The sequence below is a fragment of the Trichomycterus rosablanca genome, chromosome 6, assembly GCF_030014385.1.
Source record: "Trichomycterus rosablanca isolate fTriRos1 chromosome 6, fTriRos1.hap1, whole genome shotgun sequence".
Lineage (NCBI taxonomy): Eukaryota > Metazoa > Chordata > Actinopteri > Siluriformes > Trichomycteridae > Trichomycterus > Trichomycterus rosablanca.
The window spans coordinates 41,846,336-41,861,932 of record NC_085993.1 but is presented as its reverse complement, the minus strand read 5'-3'; positions in this window follow the sequence as shown (position 1 = coordinate 41,861,932).

The window sequence follows — 15,597 nt, the reverse complement described above, 5'->3', positions numbered from 1 at the left end:
ATACTTAAAAAACCTGGACTTGACTCTAACATTATGAGTAACTTTCGGCCCATTTCCAATCTTCCATTTCTGTCGAAAATACTGGAACGTGTTGTTGCCTCACAGCTCAAAGATCACCTAAATTCCAATAATCTATTTGAATCATTTCAGTCTGGTTTCCGCCCCCAGCACAGCACTGAGTCAGCCCTCCTCAAAGTCACAAATGACCTTCTTCTTTCCTCAGACTCTGGACAAATTAATATTCTCGTCCTCCTTGATCTTACTGCAGCTTTTGACACCATTAATCACTCCATTCTTCTGTCCCGCCTTGAATCCTCTGTCAACATCACTGGTACTGCCCTTTTGTGGTTAAGGTCATATCTCGTAAACAGACAACAGTTTGTTAATATCAACAATTGTAGTTCTGCCATTGCTCCACTGTCCCAAGGCGTTCCCCAAGGCTCAGTGTTAGGTCCCCTTTTGTTTATTCTTTATATGCTCCCCCTTGGTGACATCATACGTCGGCATGGTTTACATTTCCACTGCTATGCTGATGATATTCAGCTTTACATCTCCTCCAAATCCATTAATACTGAACTTCACTCCACTCTGACAAATTGCATCACTGAAATGAAATTGTGGATGAAAGCTAATTTCCTCAAATTAAACTGTGAAAAATCTGATATGATCATCGTAGGTCCTACAACCCTGGCAAAAACCACAAAAAATTTTCAAATTACCATTGATAATGACACTTTGTCTCCGTCTTCTAACATCCGAAATCTTGGTGTAATTTTTGATAGCAACCTCTCTTTTGACCGCCATGTAAATCACATCACCAAAACTGCTTTCTTTCATCTAAAAAACATAGCACGTCTACGTCCATCACTCTCCTTTTCTGCCGCCGAAACCTTGATTCATGCTTTTATTACATCCAGAATTGATTATTGCAATAGCATCCTTTATGGTACATCTAACAAAATCCTAAAAAAACTTCAGTATATCCAGAATTCAGCTGCTCGCCTCCTTACTCATACTCGCTCCCGTGATCATATTACACCTGTTCTACAAAAACTTCATTGGCTTCCCGTTGCTCAACGCATTCAATTCAAAATTCTTCTATTCACTCACAAAGCTCTCCATAATCAGGCCCCATCCTACCTCACCGACCTGCTCCATCAGCACATTCCCTCCCGTAGCCTTCGCTCTTCTGAGGCTAACCTACTGTCCATACCCTCTAGGACCAAGCACCGGACCTGGGGTGACAGGGCCTTTTCCATAGCTGCTCCATCTTTATGGAATGCTCTCCCCAAACACCTACGAGATTGTCCTGACCTGTCCAAATTCAAGTCACTTCTCAAAACTCATCTATTCAATATGGCATTTAACTTGTAACAACACGAAATAAATGCTTTTATTTTTTGCTATTCTTTTTAATAGTTTTTATACTTAGATCACGACAGAAATGTGAAGTCCTAGATCCTAAAACTTGTAAAGTTTTCAGTTTCCTGATTGCATGTAAATCTGTCCTGTTTCAGTCTAATTTTAAGAAATTGTTCTATATTTGTTGTTCTCTCTCATAATTTAGCTAATTTTTAATGAACTGTCTTATGCTGCTCTCTTTGTTTTTATCTTAATTATTCTTGATGTTGATGTACTATTTTGATTTTGTACTATGATTTGTATGGTGTATGTACGTATTTGTTTTGATTATTTGTCTTATGTAAAGCGTCTTTGAGTATCTTGAAAAGCGCTATATAAATAAAATGTATTATTATTATTATTATTAAATAAAAAGGATGGTTATTTTATAGGTTTGGACATGTGTGTTCTCCTAGATGCTGGCAGATATTTGCAATGGAAACCAAAAAGAAATAGATGTAATTATTTGCTATAAATAATATCAAGAAAAAATATACAGTTTACTAACACAGCTGGATAACTTGATGACTCATGCACATTATTTATTCATTCAAAATAGCTGAAATGTGTCACTTCCACCAAATGAAATACTTTAAAATGGTATTTATTGATGCTCTGATTGCATAGCATTTTAATGTGCTAGCCCTCCACTGCAGAAACCCAGTATTGAATAAGAAAGAATAAAAGAATACTGTTCAGTTACATGTCAAACGCCAAAATGTATAATTAATCATTTTATATACAGATGGGGCGGCACGGTGGCTAAGTGGGTAGCACTGTCGCCTCACAGCAAGAAGGTCCTGAGTTCGATCCCCAGGTGGAGTGGTCCTGGTCCTTTCTGTGTGGAGTTTGCATGTTCTCGTGCCTGCGTGGGTTTCCTCCGGGTGCTCCGATTTACATTTTCGGCATTCAGCAGACGCTTTTTTATCCAAAGCTACTTACAGTATACAGTCTGAACAACTGAGGGTTAAGGGCCACTTCTGGTTCATTTTCACCTTTTCACCTTCCCACTGAGTTTAGTAGTGCGTTTTAAAGAAAAGACTGTGTATAAGTGATGAGGTATTCACAAGGCTGCCAGTTCAACGTGCCCTAAAAGTGTAATGAAGTAAGGCAGGGGTATTTTATGAAATGGTATTCATGGAATTCTGTGCTGTTATTTACAATGCACTAAAAGCATACACTGTTTCCTACAAAAAACTAATAAACTTTTTTTCCATGTAGAAGTTTGTTAATAAAGATAAGATAATAAATCATTTTAATACTAAGTAATTTTTCAAATAGTATAAAATCCCAGTAGGTTTGGCAAGTATTTACTTCCATTACTACTACGTCTGAGAAACCTTTTTGTAGTGAATTAATGAGGAGTAAGCAAGAAAAATTGATTGATTCAGCTTTATTTATTTTACTCCTGCCAACCATTCTGATTTAATAAATGGGGCATGCTGGAGAAATGCATTGCCACTATATGCAATTAGCAGATGCCTTTATCCCAAGTGGCTTACACTACTGTGACAGTATACAGTCTGGTTAAGGGCCTTGTTCCAGCAACCTTCTGATTACTAGTCTAGTCCCCTAACTGCCAGGCTACAACTGCATATAACGTTATGACCACTGACAGGTGAAGTAAATAACACTGATTATCTCTTCATCACGGCACCTGTTCACCACGGCACCTGAAGGCATAGGACCACCTTTACCCTCAAAACAACTGTAAATCTCTGTGTTATGATGTAAGTCCTGAATTATTTGGGATGTTAAAACATTCTTCAAGAACAAATCTTCCAGTTTTTAAAGAAGAAAGGATGTCGATATGTACTTTATAATCAGTGATTTAGAACTTCTCGTAAAGGTTCACTAATGTTTAAAAGTTTTGACTGAGAGGGCCGTATGTGTTTTACCTCCCGGTGTTCATTAAACCCCTCTATCACGGATGAGGAATTATTGCCAGAAAAGTAAATGCAAAGGCTTTCAAATGGCAAGCTGTCGTGAATTTCAGCTTTGTAAGGTTCACATAGTAATTTTTTGTTAAGACTGGCTTATAAAAAAGCTGGATGTCTTTTAGGGGGTTTTATATTTTCCAGGTTCTCCAGTGTTTTAACCTCTCAAACACATGTAGCAGGTTGATCTATTGGTCTGTCAACCACTGCTAGATTTTGCTGATGCTGTTTGTGCATGTTTAATGCTGATGGAACATTTAAGAGTGTTTCCCGTACAACCTCCAATTCAGACCCCACTTGTCATATAGGAGCACTTTGTAGTTCTACAATTACTGACTGTAGTCCATCTGTTTCTCTGCATGCTTTTTTTAAACCTGCTTTCACTCTGTTCTTCAATGGTCAGGACCCCCACGGGACCACCACAGAGCAGGTATTATTTAGGTGGTGGATCATTCTCAGCACTGCAGTGACACTGACATGGTGGTGGTGTGTTAGTGTGTGTTGTGCTGGTATGAGTGGATCAAACACAGCAGCGCTGCTGGAGTTTTTAAACACCTCACTGTCATTACTGGACTGAGAATAGTCCACCAACCAAAAATATCCAGCCAACAGTGCCCCATGGACAGAGTCCTGTGACTACAAGGTGGACCAACTAGGTAGGAGTGTTTAATAGAGTGGACAGTGAGTGGACACAATATTTAAAAACTCCAGCAGCGCTGGTGTGTCTGATCCACTCACAACACACACTAACACACCACCACCATGTCAGTGTCACTGCAGTGCTGAGAATGATCCACCACCTAAATAATACCTGCTCTGTGGGGGTCCTGGCCTTTAAAATACAGGGTGAAAACAGGTTAAAAATGTATGTAGAGAAACATGGCTGATCAGTGTATATATCATCACACAGTAATGATTGACAAAGCCAGTTCATAGCTGAGACATGCTGTAATCAATATAATACAGCTGTTTGTATTTTTTACTTTAAAATCCATTTCAATTGGTATCACTGTAAAATGCTTAACACTAATATGTCCAATGAGGCGAAATCTGGCCCTCCAACCAGACTCACAATAAACACATTAGTGTGAATAAGTAGCTATTTGACATTAGCAATATACATATTTGCCTATAGAGACTAACAGATATAGAATAAAGTACCTGGTTACTATCTTTCCAGTGTTTGTGTATGTTTTATAGCCGTGTTTGTGTGTGTTTTATAACTACGTGTCAGAGCCATTAAGGTTTTCCGAACCTGCTGAGAAAAGCTCATTTGTGAAACAGGCAGTATTAGCCTCTATTAAAATCAGACAGTAAAAAACAAAAACTGAACCTCAGCACTCTCTGTACAGAAACATCACACCAATATAAAGTCAAAACAAACGAGACAAGCAATTACGGATACTTCCTCTTGTTGAATAATTCACAAGGTCTTTTTTAGTAAAAGTATAAAATGTAAAAGTAAGGGCTGATGTTTGGTCTCTGGCTCCGAGTGCTTAATCATTCTGGCTAACAAGATAAAGTAAGCAGGAGCACTGATAGGCTGTGACATTTACAAGTTCCCACAGAGACTTTCAATGATAGAACAACCTTCTTATTCATTTATCTACATATTTATTTTAGTCTGAAATAGTGTCATACTCACTAGGGCCGTGTACATTTTTTAATCATCTGAGTAAATAAGTCATTATGTGTGGACACCGGTTGCCCTGACTTGTGACATCTTGGATTAGTAGTAATATGTTCCTTCTGGTGTAAAAAACAACATGAGTATTTTAAATTTCTGTTTGTATCCATTCTTTCGTCTTTCTGCATTAGGACACATTCACATAAGAAGCGACAAAACCATGAACCCCGGGCCGCTCAGGTGGCGCAGTGGTAAAATCACGTGCTGGAACCAGAGCTGAGATCTCGAATACATCTTATCGAACCTCAGCTCTGCCTGCCGGCTAAGGCTGAGCGGCCACATGAACAACGATTGGCCTGTTGTTCAGATATGGGTGGGACTAGGCCGGATAGGGTCTCTCTCTCATGACTGGTGCAATTACGACCTCTGCTGGCCGATTGATGGCGCCTGCACAGAGATGAGAAAAGAGTGCTCTCAAGGTGTGTCTCTCCGTACACAATGCTGAGCTGCACTGCACGCGTCTGTAGGTGATAAGATGCATATGACATGCTGCCCACGTGTCGGAGGGGGCGTGGGTTAGCTTCGTTCTCTTCAATCAGAGCAGGCGCCCTTAAACCCTAGTTGCTTTCTATGGAGAGGAATTAGTGAAAGATTTTAGTGGACAATGGTAGCTCAGCGGTTAAGATACTGAACTAGTAAACAAGTTGCCGGTTCAAGCTCCACCGCTGCCAAGTTGCCACTGTTGGGCCCCTGGCAAGGCCCTTAACCCTTAATTGCTCAAACTGTATCACTCATTATTGCAAGTCGCTTTGGATAAAAGCGTCTGCCAGATGCTGCAAACGTAAATGCTATCACTACAATAAAAAAATGTCAAAAAATGTTTAAATGAAAAGCAAAACCTTTATTATGCTAATTTCACGTTGCTTGACCATGTTACTGAAACTCAACACACAAGGATTTGCATTTAAAAAACAAAATGCTGGCTGGCCGCTCAGGTGGCGCAGCAGTAAAACACGCTAGCACACCAGAGCTGACATTTCTCGTCGGTTTAAAAATCAGCTCTGCCAGTCGTCTGCCGGCTATATGAACAACGATTGGCTGTTGTTCATAGGGTAGGATAAGCTGGATAGGGACTCGAATTACGATCTGCTGGCTGATTGATGGCATCTGCACAGAGTCGAGGAGTAATGCGTTGATCAGGGTGTGGCTCTCTGTACACAAAGCTGATCCACATATGAACTCGCCTCGTGCTAGTAAAAAGATGCAGTCGGCTACTGTTCATGTGTCGGAGGGGGCGTGTGTCAGTCTTGTTCTCCTCAATTGGCGCGGGGGTCAGCTCCAGTGGAGAGGAAGCATGACGCAATTGGGTAAAAGTTGGACATGCTAAAAATTGGGAGAAAAAAGAGAGAAAATGCATTAAAAAAAGCTAATTTCATTTAAAAATGTATACAATCAGGTGTGAAATAAAATCAAGACACAGCTTTATTGCTTTCCGTTGTGCTATACTTCAACCATGTATGCCTCTTTGAATCACAACTTTCAAAGCTAAAAAGCTGACTTTTTTTATTTCAGTCCTGAAGGACCAGATTTCAGCACAGGTTGGTGTTTTTTTTTGCTCTTATATGCCTAGCAATCTTGATTTACACGTTTGACCAGGTAAGCTTAAGCAGAGTAATTACCAAACTGTGCTGAACTCTAGCATGTTAGCACTGGAACTGAAGATGCCCTCTAAAAAACTTACATTTGAAACACAGAAAACAAAAACTCTCTTACTTAAATTTATTACTTTATGGTAAAAGATGAGGTGGTGCAGCGGGATAGCACACTAATGCCGAGATTCTGAACTCCTCGGTTTGAAACTCGGCGCTGCCTCCGGTCTGCTGGGCACCATCTAGTGGGCATAATTGGCAGTGCCTGCAGCAGATACTTATTGGCCATCGTATCTTCAGGGTGGGTCTTCATACGCTGTGTAAGGACCCTTGGGCATGGGCGTGAAGAGGAGGGCTGTACACGTGTCGGAAGAGGCCTGTACAGCAACGTGCTCTCCTTAGATGCAATCGGGTATCCCTCAGCAGCAGAAGACACATTGACTGTGTTATATCGGGAGGAAAATGGGGAGAAAAAACACATAAAAAAAGATGATTTGTCTAAATGGACTGATGTAAACTAAGAACGACCAAAAAAACAGGTGCCATGAATAAAAAGCCTTGGTGACACTTTATACAGTCAAGCAAGCTCTACAGACCACTGGCTTCTGTTACCAAACAGCATTTCCAGAATGTGTTATATCCTTCTTTGACTCACTGGGATGTTCAACAGCGGCGTGGTGCTATTTTTCAATACCGGTCCTATGAAAGCACATTTCTAAGAAACACGCAGTCAAGCTACAGATTTATGACAGACTGACAGTTACACTATGGCTTTATGGCTTCATCTGCTTTTAGTCGCCTCTGTTTTATTCAGGCAAGCTCATGAGTGCATCTCATATTAAATATAGACATTGATCATCCCAATGGTCCCTGTAGTCCCTTTAATACACCATTCCAACCTCCCATGCTTCGAATGAAGCAAATTAACAGCAACATATTAATCTTTCTATTTTTGTTATAGTGAAACTGTGGAGATGAAGCTTAATCATAAGTTTTGATGAGCTCAGTATTATAGAAAGCCAGTTTCTGCAGTGGTGGTTGTTTACTAGTGATACACGAGTAAAGCACAAGTCTTTTTTAAAGCACTGCCTGGTACGTTCACCAGTTCCCAAGAACACTGGTTGCAAGGTAAGACTGCCTGGACAGGGCATCAGGCCATTACAGGGCAACACACTTACACTTGAGTGCAATCGAGAGCAGCCAATCCACCTTCATGTTTTGGGCAGTGGGGAAAAACAGATTTTTTGGGAAAAACATGCAAACACACGGAGAACCTGCTCAAGAAGACATAATGAATGGATAGATGGATTGGTCTGTTGGTAATCTTTTATTAATAATTTATTTTCACTAATGGCTTCGTGCGGCGGCACAGTGGTTCAGTGGGTAGCACTGTCGCCTCACAGCAAGAAGGTCCTGGGTTCGAACCCCAGGCAGGACGGTCTGGGTCCTTTCTGTTCTTATGCAGTCAGGTTAATTGGAGACAGTGAATTGCCCTATAGGTGAATGGGTGTGTGCATGTGTGTCTGCCCTGCGATAGACTGGCCCCCCGTCCAGGGTGTTACTATGTGCCTTGCGCTCATTGAAAATTGTGTTCCAATCATTCAGTCACAACAGAAATACAGTTGCAGAATAAATTAGGGCCAAAAACTGCCATGATTCTTATGCCTCATACTAGTGTATGCAAACTTTTGACTCTATTTTATGTAGTGATGTTGCCCAAGCAGAATTGACCCATAGGTTTTGGTTCTGGTCTATCTGGTCTATCCTGCTATTAAATCTGCTTATCTTCAGTACACTTCTGATATACGACCTGCTGTGTCTATGTCCTGGTGACCTTGATAATAATGTAAAGTGAATGTACCAGGCAGTACAATAAAAGAGACAGAGACTTGTGCTGGACTAGGATATTACTGTAGTAAACAAACACCTCTGTAGAAACTGGCTTTATATAACAGTTTACGATCAGCATCGCCCCAAATAGCACACCAGACTTTTACTATCACAGTAAATCATCTGGTCTTGTATCTGCACTCCTTTGAATTGAACCTGATCCAACACAAAATGTGCAACACTTTGACAATTCTACTTTATTACTGTGCAAAACCTTTAAAATTGTGCAATATTCATTAAAACTGAACCTTTATATACACCAATCAGCAATAACATTATGACCACCTCCTTGTTTCTACACTCACTGTCCATTTTATCAGCTCCACTTACCATATAGAAGCACTTTGTAGTTCTACAATTACTGACTGTAGTTCATCTGCTTCTCTACATACTTTTTTTACCTGCTTTCACCCTGTTCTTCAATGGTCAGGACCACCACAGGATCACCACAGAGTAGGTATTATTTACATGGTAGATCATTCTCAGCACTGCAGTGACACTGACATGGTGGTGGTGTGTTAGTGTGTGTTGTGCTGGTATGAGTGGATCAGACAGCAGCGCTGCTGGAGTTTTTAAATACTGTGTCCACTCACTGTCCACTCTAGTTGGTCCACCTTGTAGATGTAAAGTCAGAGACGATCACTCATCTATTGCCTCTGTTTGAGTTGGTCATCTTCTAGACCCATGGGGTGCTGTTGGCTGGATATTTTTGGTTGGTGGACTGTTCTCAGTCAAGCAGTGACAGTGAGGTGTTTAAAAACTCCAGCAGCACTGCTGTGTCTTATCCACTTATACCAGCACAACACACACTAACACACCACCACCATGTCAGTGTCACTGCTGTGCTGAGAATGATCCACCACCCAAATAATACCTGCTCTGTAGTGGTCCTGTGGAGTCCTAATGACCATTAAAGAACAGGGTGAAAGCAGGCTAAAAAAGTATGAAGAGAAACAGATGGAGTACAGTCAGTAATTGTAGAACTACAAAGTGCTTTTATATGGTAAGTGGAGCTGATAAAATGGACAGTGAGTGTAGAAACAAGGAGGTGGTTTTAATGTTATGCCTCATCGGTGTATCTTTTTAGATTTTTTCATATTTTTATTTGTATATCTGTATCTTACCTTATATTATCTTGCCAAATTGTATTTATTATTTATTAGTAACTGTAATATCCTGGTCAAAGTTTCAGTAGATCCAAATCCTGTGCCCTAAACACTGGACGCAGTGCCCCAAACACTCTTGCAGGAAGCCACACACTTACTAATGGACATCCATAGGGTAACACACTTACCCTATGGATGTCCCTTCTTGCATGTTTTTGAGATGTAGGGGGAAACCTCAGTACCTGAAGGAAACCTATACTGTCCTATTCTAATTACTGGCTCAGGTGTTTTAGCCACACTCATTGCTAACAGGCGTAAAAAAAAAAAATAGGGACAGTGGTAGCCTAGTGGGTAGGGCTTTGGGCTGTCAACTGGAAGATTGGCGGTTCAAATTCAGCCTCTGCTATGCATCCACTGTTGGGTCCTTGAGCAAGGCCCTTAACCATCTCTGCTTCAGGGGCGCTGTACGATGGCTGACCCTGCACTCTGACCCCAGCATCCAAACAAACTGGGATATGCCTGTATATGTATATGTATATGACAAATAAAGAATATCTACATCTAAAATTAATTATAATAAAGCAATAAGCCACGAGAGACCGTGCGTTACTGCGATTTTATCACGGGGAAGGTCGTTTTGCCACGACGCAAAGCGGAGTGCCTAAAACGTCTTTCCCCGTGATAAAATCATAGCAGTAACGCACGGTCTCCAGTGGCTTATTGCTTTTATAAAACGGCGGTCAACATAAAATATAATAAAATACAACAATGTTCAATTTATAGATGTTTTTATTTACAAAAACACTTACAAAAAGCATTCTTCCGCGAAATCAGGTAGTCCGTTAACAGTGTTGCTGGGCAACATGAGGGCGAACACAACATTCGCTTTTTCTTTTCAGTGGCGTATTAATATGGAATGATGTGAGGTGGTCATAGGTGTGCGTTTATCAGGGATTTTACAACGGCTTCGAACGCGGCTCAGCCAATCAGATTTTAGGACCGGAACTATCCGTTTTATAACATTCATTTATTCATTCATTTATTGTCTGATTTACCACTGCTTTATCCTAGTCTGTGTCACTGTGGGTCGAATTCACTGGACAAAAGGTAGGAAACACCCTGGACAGGTTGCCAGTCCATCACAGGGCAAACACACACACTCATACCTAGAGGGATTTTAGCATCTCATATTAACCTGACTGCATGTCTTTGAACTCTGGGAGGAAACCCAGGACCTTCTTGCTGTGAGGTGACAGTGCTACCCACTTTGCCACCCTCAACTCTTCATTAATACGCATGGTTTTTGGAATGAGATGTCCAGCAAGCTGATCCATTATCAGATGTCCATATAGTGTAAATCCAAGATGTTCAGTAAGGCTTCTTGTCTAGAGCATGTTACAAATTAGAGGCGTGTTTTAAGGAATTCATTTAGCAGTAATACTTAATGAGAGCAGTTTGTAAACAGCAGAAGGCACAGAGAACCCAGAGAATCATCAAAGACTCGTATCCTGAAAGTGCTTCACTTTATTCCAACTCTCAAGTGCAAAAAGTAATTTAGCTGCCAGCAAAAAAGCTGAGAGAACATGATTGAGTGCAAGGATGCAGTACAGGCGATAATAATCCTCCAACAGGTATTGTTCAGCTCGCAAGCACTGTGAACACTTGATCAGCATGAGCAGTACAGGTACATTCAACAAGAGGAAAAGCTGAAACTAAAATTGTTCATTCATTTAATCAATCATAATCTTTCACTACTGTGATATTTGTACATGTATCCACCAAGTTGTTGGTACATTTTGATTTTGACTGTACCTTATTTTGTGAAATTAGAACGTAATTATAGTATGGACATACAACGATCAGCCATAACATTAAAACCACCTCCTTGTTTCTACACTCACCGTCAAATTTATCGGCTCCACTTACCATATAGAAACACTTTGTAGTTCTACAATTACTGACTGTAGTCCATCTGTTTCTCTTCATGCTTTGTTAGCCCCCTTTCATGCTGTTCTTCAATGGTCAGAACCCTCACAAAACCACTCTAGAGCAGGTATTATTTAGGTGGTGGATAATTTTCAGCACTGCAGTGACACTGACATGGTGGTGGTGTGTTAGTGTGTGTTGTGCTGGTATGAGTGGATCAGACACAGCAGCGCTGCTGGAGTTTTTAAATACCGTGTCCACTCACTGTCCACTCTATTAGACACTTCTATCTACTTGCTCCACCTTGTAGATGTAAAGTCAGAGACGATCGCTCATCTATTGCTGCTGTTTGAGTTGGTCATCTTCAAGACCTTCATCAGTAATCACAGGACACTGCCTACGGGGCGCTGTTGGCTGGATATATTTTTGGTTGGTGGACTATTCTCAGTCCAGCAGTGACAGTGAGGTGTTTAAAAACTCCATCAGTATTGCTGTGTCTGATCCACTCATACCAGCACAACACACACTAACACACCACCACCATGTCAGTTTCACTGCAGTGCTGAGAATGATCCACCACCTAAATAATACCTGCTCTGTAGTGGTCCTGTGGGGGTCCTGACCATTGAAGAACAGCATGAAAGGGGGCTAACAAAGCATGCAGAGAAACAGATGAACTACAGTCAGTAATTGTAGAACTACAAAGTGCTGCTATATGGTAAGTGGAGCTGATAAAATGGACAGTGAGTGTAGACACAAGGAGGTGGTTTTAATGTTATGGTTGATTGGTGTACAGTATATGATGTTGTTATGTAGATATACAACACATAACACATATTCTTTGGTCTACACATAACTAGCACTAAAGCAGAACTGTAATATTTAGTTTTTTTGTAACTATACTGCAGTCACACCTGTTAAAAGAATATTTTATTTTCAGGAAAAAGAAAACACTAAGTTGTCATTCTGTATTAAACCTTGACCAGCGCAGCAGCCTGTACAGTAAGGCAATCCAACTTGCCAGTCACATCAAGTGCTGCTGGAACACTTTTACTTAATTTCATCCAGGTGTTGCAATGCACATTCAGGATGCCTTCAAAAAGCAATTCATTTAAGGTTCAGGTCACTGCACAAAAACAAAAAGCTATTCTAACTTTCCAGCGCATTCCATTATGCTTTAAGCGAGCACTGAAATGAAGGACAGGGCAGTTAGCATGCTGCAGGCTGGTGTACCAATGCATATAATCCAGTGTTCCCAGATTTCAGAAAGTTTTAGCAGGCTTCTTGAACAGATGAGCATCTCAGATCTGGTCCTTGTCAAACCTTTAAATCTGTAAAGCACCAATGACCTCGATCAAAGTATCAGGGGACAGTGTGTAATTGTGCCTACTACTGAACAGCAACTCCAAAAGGCCTTTACCTATTAATATTAATAGGATCGGTCATTATTATTAATATTTACAGTATACTCTGATCAGCCATAACATTAAAACCACCTCCTTGTTTCTACACTCCCTGTCCATTTTATCAGCTCCACTTACCATATAGAAGCACTTTGTAGTTCTACAATTACTGACTGTAGTCCATCTATTTCTCTACATACCTTTTTAGCCTGCTTTCACCCTGTTCTTCAATGGTCAGGACCACCATAGAGTAGGTATTACAGTGTATCACAAAAGTGAGTACACCCCTCACATTTCTGCAAATATTTCATTATATCTTTTCATGGGACAACACTATAGACATGAAACTTGGATATAACTTAGAGTAGTCAGTGTACAGCTTGTATAGCAGTGTAGATTTACTGTCTTCTGAAAATAACTCAACACACAGCCATTAATGTCTAAATAGCTGGCAACATAAGTGAGTACACCCCACAGTGAACATGTCCAAATTGTGCCCAAATGTGTCGTTGTCCCTCCCTGGTGTCATGTGTCAAGGTCCCAGGTGTAAATGGGGAGCAGGGCTGTTAAATTTGGTGTTTTGGGTACAATTCTCTCATACTGGCCACTGGATATTCAACATGGCACCTCATGGCAAAGAACTCTCTGAGGATGTGAGAAATAGAATTGTTGCTCTCCACAAAGATGGCCTAGGCTATAAGAAGATTGCTAACACCCTGAAACTGAGCTACAGCATGGTGGCCAAGGTCATACAGCGGTTTTCCAGGACAGGTTCCACTCGGAATAGGCTTCGCCAGGGTCGACCAAAGAAGTTGAGTCCACGTGTTCGGCGTCATATCCAGAGGTTGGCTTTAAAAAATAAACACATGAGTGCTGCCAGCATTGCTGCAGAGGTTGAAGACGTGGGAGGTCAGCCTGTCAGTGCTCAGACCATACGCCGCACCCTGCATCAACTCGTCAATTCATCAGTGGTCACAGGACGCCGCATACGGGGTACTGTTGGCTGGATATTTTTGCTTGGTGGACTATTCTCAGTCCAGCAGTGACAGTGAGGTGTTTAAAAACTCCATCAGCACTGCTGTGTCTTATCCACTTATATCAGCACAACACTGCATGAAAGGGGGCTAACAAAGCATGCAGAGAAACAGATGGACTACAGTCAGTAATTGTAGAACTACAAAGTGCTTCTATATGGTAAATGGAGCTGATGAAACGGACAGTGTGTGTGGAAACAAGGAGGTGGTTTAAATGTTATGATTGATTGGTTTTTAGGCAGCAAGTGAACATTTTATCCTCAAAGTTGATGTGTTAGAAGCAGGAAAAATGGGCGAGCATAAGGATTTGAGCGAGTTTGACAAGGGCCAAATTGTGATGGCTAGACGACTTGGTCAGAGCATCTCCAAAACTGCAGCTCTTGTGGGGTGCTCCCGGTCTGCAGTGGTCAGTATCTATCAAAAGTGGTCCAATCTGGGTGGCCAAGGCTCACTGATGCAGAAGGGGAGCGATGGCTGGTCCGTGTGGTCCGATCCAACAGACGAGCTACTCTAACAGCTTGGTGCCAGATACCACAGCACACCTTCAGGGGTCTAGTAGAGCCCATGCATCAACAAGTTAGGGCTGTTTTGGCAGAAAAAGGGGGTCCAACACAATATTAGGAGAGTTGTCATAAATTTTTGCCTGATCAGTGTATCTTGTACTGCATACTGCACATTTTTCCAGTTTTCCTCACAATCTAGGTGTTTCTAATTACCCAATCCATTTGCTACCTTAATTGCTACTGACCCCCACTTCTGAATGAGGAATGCTGCACCAACAGTAGTCAGTTTTTTGGAGACATGTGTAGCACTCTCATTTTCCACCTTACCATCTGCTGAGTTTGTTTTAGTATTCCAGTCACTAGGAATAACTTATAAGTAAGTAGGTTAATGATGTGGTGAGTAAATTTTCTTACTATTTAAGGGCAGAATGTGGAAAAAGTGAAATATGGCATGAGTATGATTTAGTTGTCTGCTGGTCATGCAGAATTAACATCAGCACAACAGAATAATTATAAACTGTAAAACCCATTAATCATTTTTTTTAATTCGACAAAAATGTATCTGCACAATGGCATATTATTTTTTCCACATGGGTTTATAAATGGGGTTTGATAAGTATGCCAACTCATCTTAATTAAAGTCATTCTCAGATTATGATGCATTCCTTTATTCCAGAGCACCACAAGAAGTGCTGCTCGAGAGAGATACAGTTCCAAGGCAACATCTTTCTAATTCTGTCTTGCTTTGAGACAGAGAATGAGAATACTCAGAGTGAATAATGCAGTAATGTTGCCTTTTGCATATTTAAATGCAGATAGCTTTGTTTAGTGGCACACAATGGTGTGTGGAGTTACCTATACATACCAACTGATAGATGAACAATGCTATTCTATTGCTGGTCCAAAATCTTATATCTATTGAGCCCTTGGAGCAGAATAAACCACCTTCTTGTCAGCATATTCTGCTTAGTAAAGTAAATTATTTTATATTCATTGACATTACAATGCAGCAGTGGGCTGATGTGGCAGGCAGTGTTTGGGTTATTTGGAAACCAGGCAGGCAGCTGAGTTTTGAATGAAGTGGATGTGGGAGCACCTGCCTGGAGGGAGTTGCAGTAGTC